Source organism: Pleurodeles waltl, chromosome 10 (assembly GCF_031143425.1).
Source record: "Pleurodeles waltl isolate 20211129_DDA chromosome 10, aPleWal1.hap1.20221129, whole genome shotgun sequence".
NCBI lineage: Eukaryota > Metazoa > Chordata > Amphibia > Caudata > Salamandridae > Pleurodeles > Pleurodeles waltl.
Genome location: NC_090449.1, coordinates 454,326,901 through 454,333,712, shown reverse-complemented (window position 1 = coordinate 454,333,712; position 6,812 = coordinate 454,326,901). Strand labels below are relative to the sequence as shown.

The window sequence follows — 6,812 nt, the reverse complement described above, 5'->3', positions numbered from 1 at the left end:
ACACATTGAGGACAACACATACTAACCTAAACACATACTATACTATCCTATACACATATATATTTTTGTGGTAAATTTTTGTTTTAATGTATATATATATATATATATATATATATATATATATATATATAATTTTATTTTTTTCTCACACAAGAACCCCAACATAGCGCCCCCCACCCACCCACCCACACACACACATGTAATAAGTCAAAAAAGAAACAAGCAGGACCCCCTACCCAGCCTATACTAACCTAACACTAAGCCCACTAAGTATAAGAACGAGGGATGGGAGGGTATCATGTCCATCTAATCAACTGTCTAGAGGTTGGCCCTCCGGAGGGTCCTCTTTATATCCTTCACCCGCAGTTTAATGTGCTGCACGTCCAGGCTCAGGTGGCTCACCTTGCGCAGCACTTTGTCCATCTTGTTTTCAAGTCTATTGAAGGTGGCAGGGTCAACAGCTGGAGCAGTGGCAGTCTGAGTACCGGTGGAGGAGGTCTGTGTGGGCTGTCCTGCACCGGTGGCAATGCTGGGGCCAGGAAGTCCAGCAGATGTAGATGCAACAGAGGCAGCTGTGGGTGGGGCCACCTGGCTCTCATTGGTGGTTGTTTCTGTGTTGGCTGTGGTGGGCACAGTAGGCCCACCCTGTTGGAAGGCTCTCCATGCCCCGGAGGCGCGTTCATGGCAATATCGCCGGGCCATCCTCCGGAACCCCGACTCCACCAGCAGGATGTGCTGGTATCGCATGGCCCGACGCTGAAATTCACGGACCTGGTCTGGAGTCATGTTAGCTGCTGTGAAGACAAATGCAGATATGCCACATTAGCAACTGCATTGTGTGAAACAGCACAGCAAGTTAATCAGACAATACATCTACTGTACTTGTAACAGCTCATATCACAATACAGAGCATCGAATGTCCCTGAGGAAGTACATGGCAGGCCAGACAACAAAGGTCACATCACACAAAGCACATTCATAACCCACAAGATGGGTAACAACTGGCCTTGACTTGCAATTTGAGTTCTGACAGTTAACATCTAAGAATCATGCTGCATATCCTCCACCAAGAGCTGGGCTACAAATGTCAGTGTACGGAAAGCAAAACTAAAGCCACATGGTCTGCAAGTTGTAACTGGACTTTCCAGTATGGTACCAGGTGCCAAACCTGAGTGTGTATACTAGTATGCAACCAAAATGTCGCTTCTTCACAGGCATGTGTAACATACTGGTAGCATCAAAACTAGGTACCCCATTCACAAACCCATGGCCGTGTTTGAGGGGGGGCGGTGGATATACAACTATAATTTGCCAATAACATGTACACTGAGGAGTGTATAGGCTAATCCACACATGTTTGTCTCTACAGACACACCACAGGTAAGGTCTATCTACATTTTGGAGTCCGCAAACCCTAGAGCACTCATAGAGTCAGACATGTCAGGAAAATCAGAACTTAGTACACAACATATACTTCCAGTGAGGCCTGACTTACATCAGACATAGAGTTGCTAGAACACCCATGAGCATGAATTGCATGCACACCTAGGCCATTACACTCAGGTTCCACAGACTTGATGCACTACATGTGGAAGTACATGATGCTAGGAGGTTCTACCTACTGTTTCAAAATTACGTAGGTAAATAGTGAAGCAGATGTCTATTGGGAAGCTATTAGCTCCTCCAATCTTAGAGAATGTGGGTCTGACAGGCTGATTAAATAGGGGTTGACTTCCATTGCGACTCTTGGTGATACAAGTCTCAGACACATGACTATCCCCTGTACTCACAGTGGGGCCTAAGGGGATGTCCTACAATCCCTACATGATACCATTGGATACGCATTGGCTAACTCCAAACATGTGAAAACTGCATTTCCACTCATGGAACAAGTGAAAAACTTGACCCCAGCATCACACCTTGGTATGAGTCCAACTCACACGAGTCCATAACCAGCAAACATAACAGACATATCAACACTTACTGTAGTGGTTGGGGTCCTCAAATGTCGCCACCTCTCCCACAGTGTAGGGCGCCGGTCCACCTGTAAGGTATGGAAGGAAGAAATATGCTCAAAATCTGTGCACAGTGCAACATTTTCGGTATCATTTACAATGTGTAGGCTGAATAAGTACATGGCAGCCATTCAGACATGATGGTACTGCATCTGATATTTCACGGCCAACTTGTACATAGCATGGGTCTCCTGTGACAGTTCCACACATATCTGCACACATACACATTGGCCCTAACTATCATGTGGTTGCCAACTTGCCCCATAATTGGTGAGCACGAAAAAATATGGAGTGTAATCGTCTCATCGTGTGCATCCAAGAGAAACATCCAACGCCTGGTTACTTGAGGACTACATTTCCAGTCTAACATGCCTTATGGTCATGACCCATTTATTGCACATAGGCCCAATGTACAGAGGGAGGGGCAGGGACTCATGTAAGCCATCATGTTGTTACAGTATAGTCAATTGATGTGGCCCAGCTATGGTGATTTGCACCAACCATGGAGATGTAAAGCCATGTGCATACACTTGGGCTGCCATCCATATTTGGATTGTGGCTCAACCAATTCCAACAAACATCTTACGATGTTAGCTGAGGGCACCTTACACCTTTACACGATTTATTCAAATCATGAACTGACGTTTATCCTAAAAGATTTAGAAACACAATAATCCCACACATTCATAGTACTTCTGTGAACGCTTTCCTTCCAGACTCACATGAGACCAATGTTTGAGCCACTTTGCTATTATAAATTGTCGTGAAGGCAGCACTCATTTTCAGCTTCATGTAGTGATTCTAAAGTCAGTCTAGCAATTGCGTCAACATAGTTGGCCTAAATGTTGGTACTTCTCTGTCAATAGTACCCTATATAGACATGATTGGCTCCTATTTTGTTAGCTGTGCTGACAAAAAGGCCGCACCAATTTCCTTCATGGTAAAGTTACCTGTAAGTTTGCTGAGCACGTGCTACCTGACACCTAGCAATTGTGATCCTTGCCATACTGCATCAATGATCCCCTCATATGTCCCCAAAATTACACACAGTCATCAAGTTAGCTGGCAGACATTGCACTAATCCACTGATGTCACAACAGAGCATTCATTTTTGCACAATAACAATAGTCGTACTCACCAACAGTGCCACCAATCATGATTCCCAGGTGGTCCAAGAGATCCTGCTCCCTGGTGATGAGGTCAGCCCACCGGAGCTTCAGCTGGTGGTCACTCCTCTGGCTGGCATACACACGCTGCAGGTGATGCAGCACCTTTCCCCACCGGATTCTGCGCGCCTCTGTCGGGTAGCCCTGTATGACCCTGCCTGGATCATGAGCGGCAAGAAATGTGTAACCAGCCAGATGAAGCCCCCCAACTCCTCTTCCCCCATCCTGCCAAGACGTGGCCTACCAGACATACTTATAGAAGAAGATAAGGAATAGGGGTAAAAGAAAAAGAAAGGGGAAATGGGGGAAAGTAGGGGTAAAAAGACAGAAAAAAAGTAAACCTAAACACTAAAAGAGCCCAACTATCCCCAAATTAACACTACCCACAACAGACTCCCACAAACAAGAACTACACAAGATAAATGGACAAATGTAGACAAAAAACAGTACTACAGTATACACAAACACAATTTATTTTACAAAAGGACTTTACAGATAGCACACAGGACAAATACAGCACAAAATCTCTGGACAGCACTCTCTACACAGCCACACAGTCTAGAAGGATCATAGACTTCAAAGTGAAAGTACACCCACTGTACATGATCTGTAAACAGGATATTCTATTACATCACTTCCTGAATGAAAAGTCCCACCTTTTTCGCGTTATGCGTAATTTTTTTGTTGCACAAAACTGTATTTGCGTCATTTTTTTTTCACGCACAGACGTGAATATTAACCTGCATCCATATAATGATACATGTACTGTACAAATATCTGGGTGCGGGCTATATTTCACTCCTGTGCGTAAAAAAAAAAAAAAAAAACGACGCAAAAACAGTTTTGTGCAACAAAAAATGACGCACACCGCTAGGGACGTCATAAGCACAGTGCATTAACTGGTTTGGGGAATTTTTACATTTTTTTTTTGGTTATTTTACTTTTGGAACACATCAGAGATTGGCTAATTGAAGACAGTATGGTGTTGATGGTGTATGTTCACATGTGTGACATCATACTGCAGCGGAACATCATCCACTACACCCTTCACAGTACGTTTACAGTTGGCTGACGTCATAGATGGTCATATGTGTGGCCCACTTATATGTATGGCACAAATTGTGCATGTTTGCCATAAGGATTGGATAGCAATGTGACGCACATATGTACAATACCTAATTGCCTTTGGCTCAAAGTGTGTGCTTTGACAAATTTTTGGTTGACCAGGTGTGTGTGTACATCACATGAAGCATTATTGTACATTTGGATGTATGAATGTGACGCCCATGTGTCCAACCCTAAGATGCAAGTAAATATTGGAATGAGCAACGGCATGTGTTAGTCATACATGTAACAACACCCGCAAAGTATACTTCCAAGTTTTAGGGTCACGTAGACACCACATGTGACCTAGCATGCACCAGATGGATGGCAGACACATACATGTTCATGTCAAAGGTCCACAATTTCTACATCCTATGTCCTAGAGTATTGGTAAGAGCTTCCTAGGCACTTGTTGATGAATCCCACAGTGAGTCATACACATGCATTGATGAAGTGGGTACCATGTTGTTTGCACAGACAGACAAGGGTCAATCTCATATGTATGATGACGCCACAGTTGAGGCCATAGAAGTAAGCCCCAACTATCAAGTGGATGTGGTGGACCAGCATACAAGACAGCACGTGTCCACATATTTCCAGTGATCAATTGCACATAGGTGTCTTGTTCATATGTGTGGTCCAATGATGATCCTGTAGATTTTTTGGGATGTAATTTGTCACAGTTCGGACCAGGACTCATCATGTGTCAGTGGCAGCTATTCCTGTAACTACTGAGTATCCTTTCTTGATCAATGTGAGAAGAGTAGATGTGGACATGTGAACCAACATGTGAATGGTCCCACCCTGTCACTAAAGACGTGTAATGAGACAGTCAACAGGGCAACCTTGGTGTGCTGAGTGAGATAATGTCTCAATTGTCATGTTCTTGCAGGTGTCAATACAAAATTTGTACACAGGTGGGCCTCTGCACTTCCCACTGCATCTGGGAACGTCATAGCCTCTGTGCTGTTTATTCTCGCAGCTATTCACCACACACTGCCCATCACTATGTTGTGCGCACTGTGATGCTGTGTGTGAACTGTCATGGTCCTGACATTTGTGTATTAGTCATGTACATTATCAGAGGTTGCTGGTTGTGCTGAAAGCCCCGTAGCCAAGCCCTGCCTATGACCCTGGGACACTATCACACTTTGTCATTCATGCATAAATGCAACCCAGAAAAGGGATGGGCCATGAATTTTGCATTTCCAAGAGGATGTAACTCAAATGGTACAGTTAAAAGGCAGATGATGCTATACAATGTATTTGCGTATGCATGGTAGAAGCCCATGCCCAATGCCCCCTGATGAATGGCAGGTTTGACAACGCAAGTGTGGTACATATGTAGACACAGGGATACTTTAGTGTGACTCACTGACAGTTGCCAGTCAGGCTGACAGAATGCAAGATGATTCAGGAGCCCGCTACTGGACAAGTTACATAATCAGTGGTCTGACTGAGACTTGGAGGACAAACTAGACAGTTGACATGTCGATCTGTGTATGTCCTGTGTTTTTGAAGGTGACAAATGGACCCAGTGGCTGTGTTACACGGCTTAATTACTATAAATGGTTGACTATGTATTTGACATAATGGCTACTACTATGCTGTTCCAGGCATCATCAGGGGCAGTGCTTTTTGTAATGGATGGTGTGTATGGAGGTATTCACACGTGTGGGTGTAGGTGAGACTTGCATTCTAAGGGCCAACAGACATTTTCACAAGGGGAAGCAATCTACATGTGCTAACAGGGCTTTGAAACTAGGAGACCATGTATAAATTGACCTGACATCCATGCATGACATCTTTGACAATGGCATACCTTAGGAAAGGGTGTAGCACACTGGTTTGCTAATCTTGGTCTGTGTTTGTAGAGGCGGTATTATCAGGGTACACATCTTAGTATTCCAGGGACCTCTTCCGACAGGTGGGTTGTGACCAGGTGCATGGGTGTGTGATGAGTTAGGAAATGGGCTGACATGTACATGGAATGTCATGTGCGCAATGCATGTCAGATGTGTGGCACTTGTGCTGTCTATGTTCTGCTTCTATGGAACTCTAGTCACAGGTATTCCTTCCAAATATTGGATGCAGTTGGACTAACTGCTATCAAGGGTCTTGTCAGACATTCCTGTTAGTGATGCCAAAGCACATTGACTGCCTCATGTATGAGGCTTGTATTTCCCTTATTGAGTGATGGTGTCATAGTTGTGTGCCATATCCTGCGTTGGACCTTGCTTTCAACTTGTATGTGTGAAATAGTTGTGGTTCTCTGCTATAGGCCTTCAAAGGAGATATGTACATGATATATGTCATTAAGAGTGTGTGTGTATGTGACCATTGTATGTTGGGCATCACATAAGCTCTGGGATGTTCCGTGTCCTACTCAGTATCTCAGCAATGCTCCATGAGGCAACACTCTTATTCTGATAAGTAGAGATGAAGCTGTGTAAAAAAGGAATAGCCAAACCATGATATGGTGATTAGTTAACTATTTTAAATGAACACCTATTATAAAGTGGTGAAG

General features: G+C 44.0%; 1 protein-coding gene across 3 annotated transcripts in view; it reads left to right on the top strand.

Annotated features, from left to right (window-relative positions):
* TMUB1 (transmembrane and ubiquitin like domain containing 1) overlaps positions 1–6,812 on the top strand; it is a 281,266-nt gene that overhangs the window by 43,787 nt on the left and 230,667 nt on the right. The gene's annotated exons all lie outside the window — the stretch shown is intronic.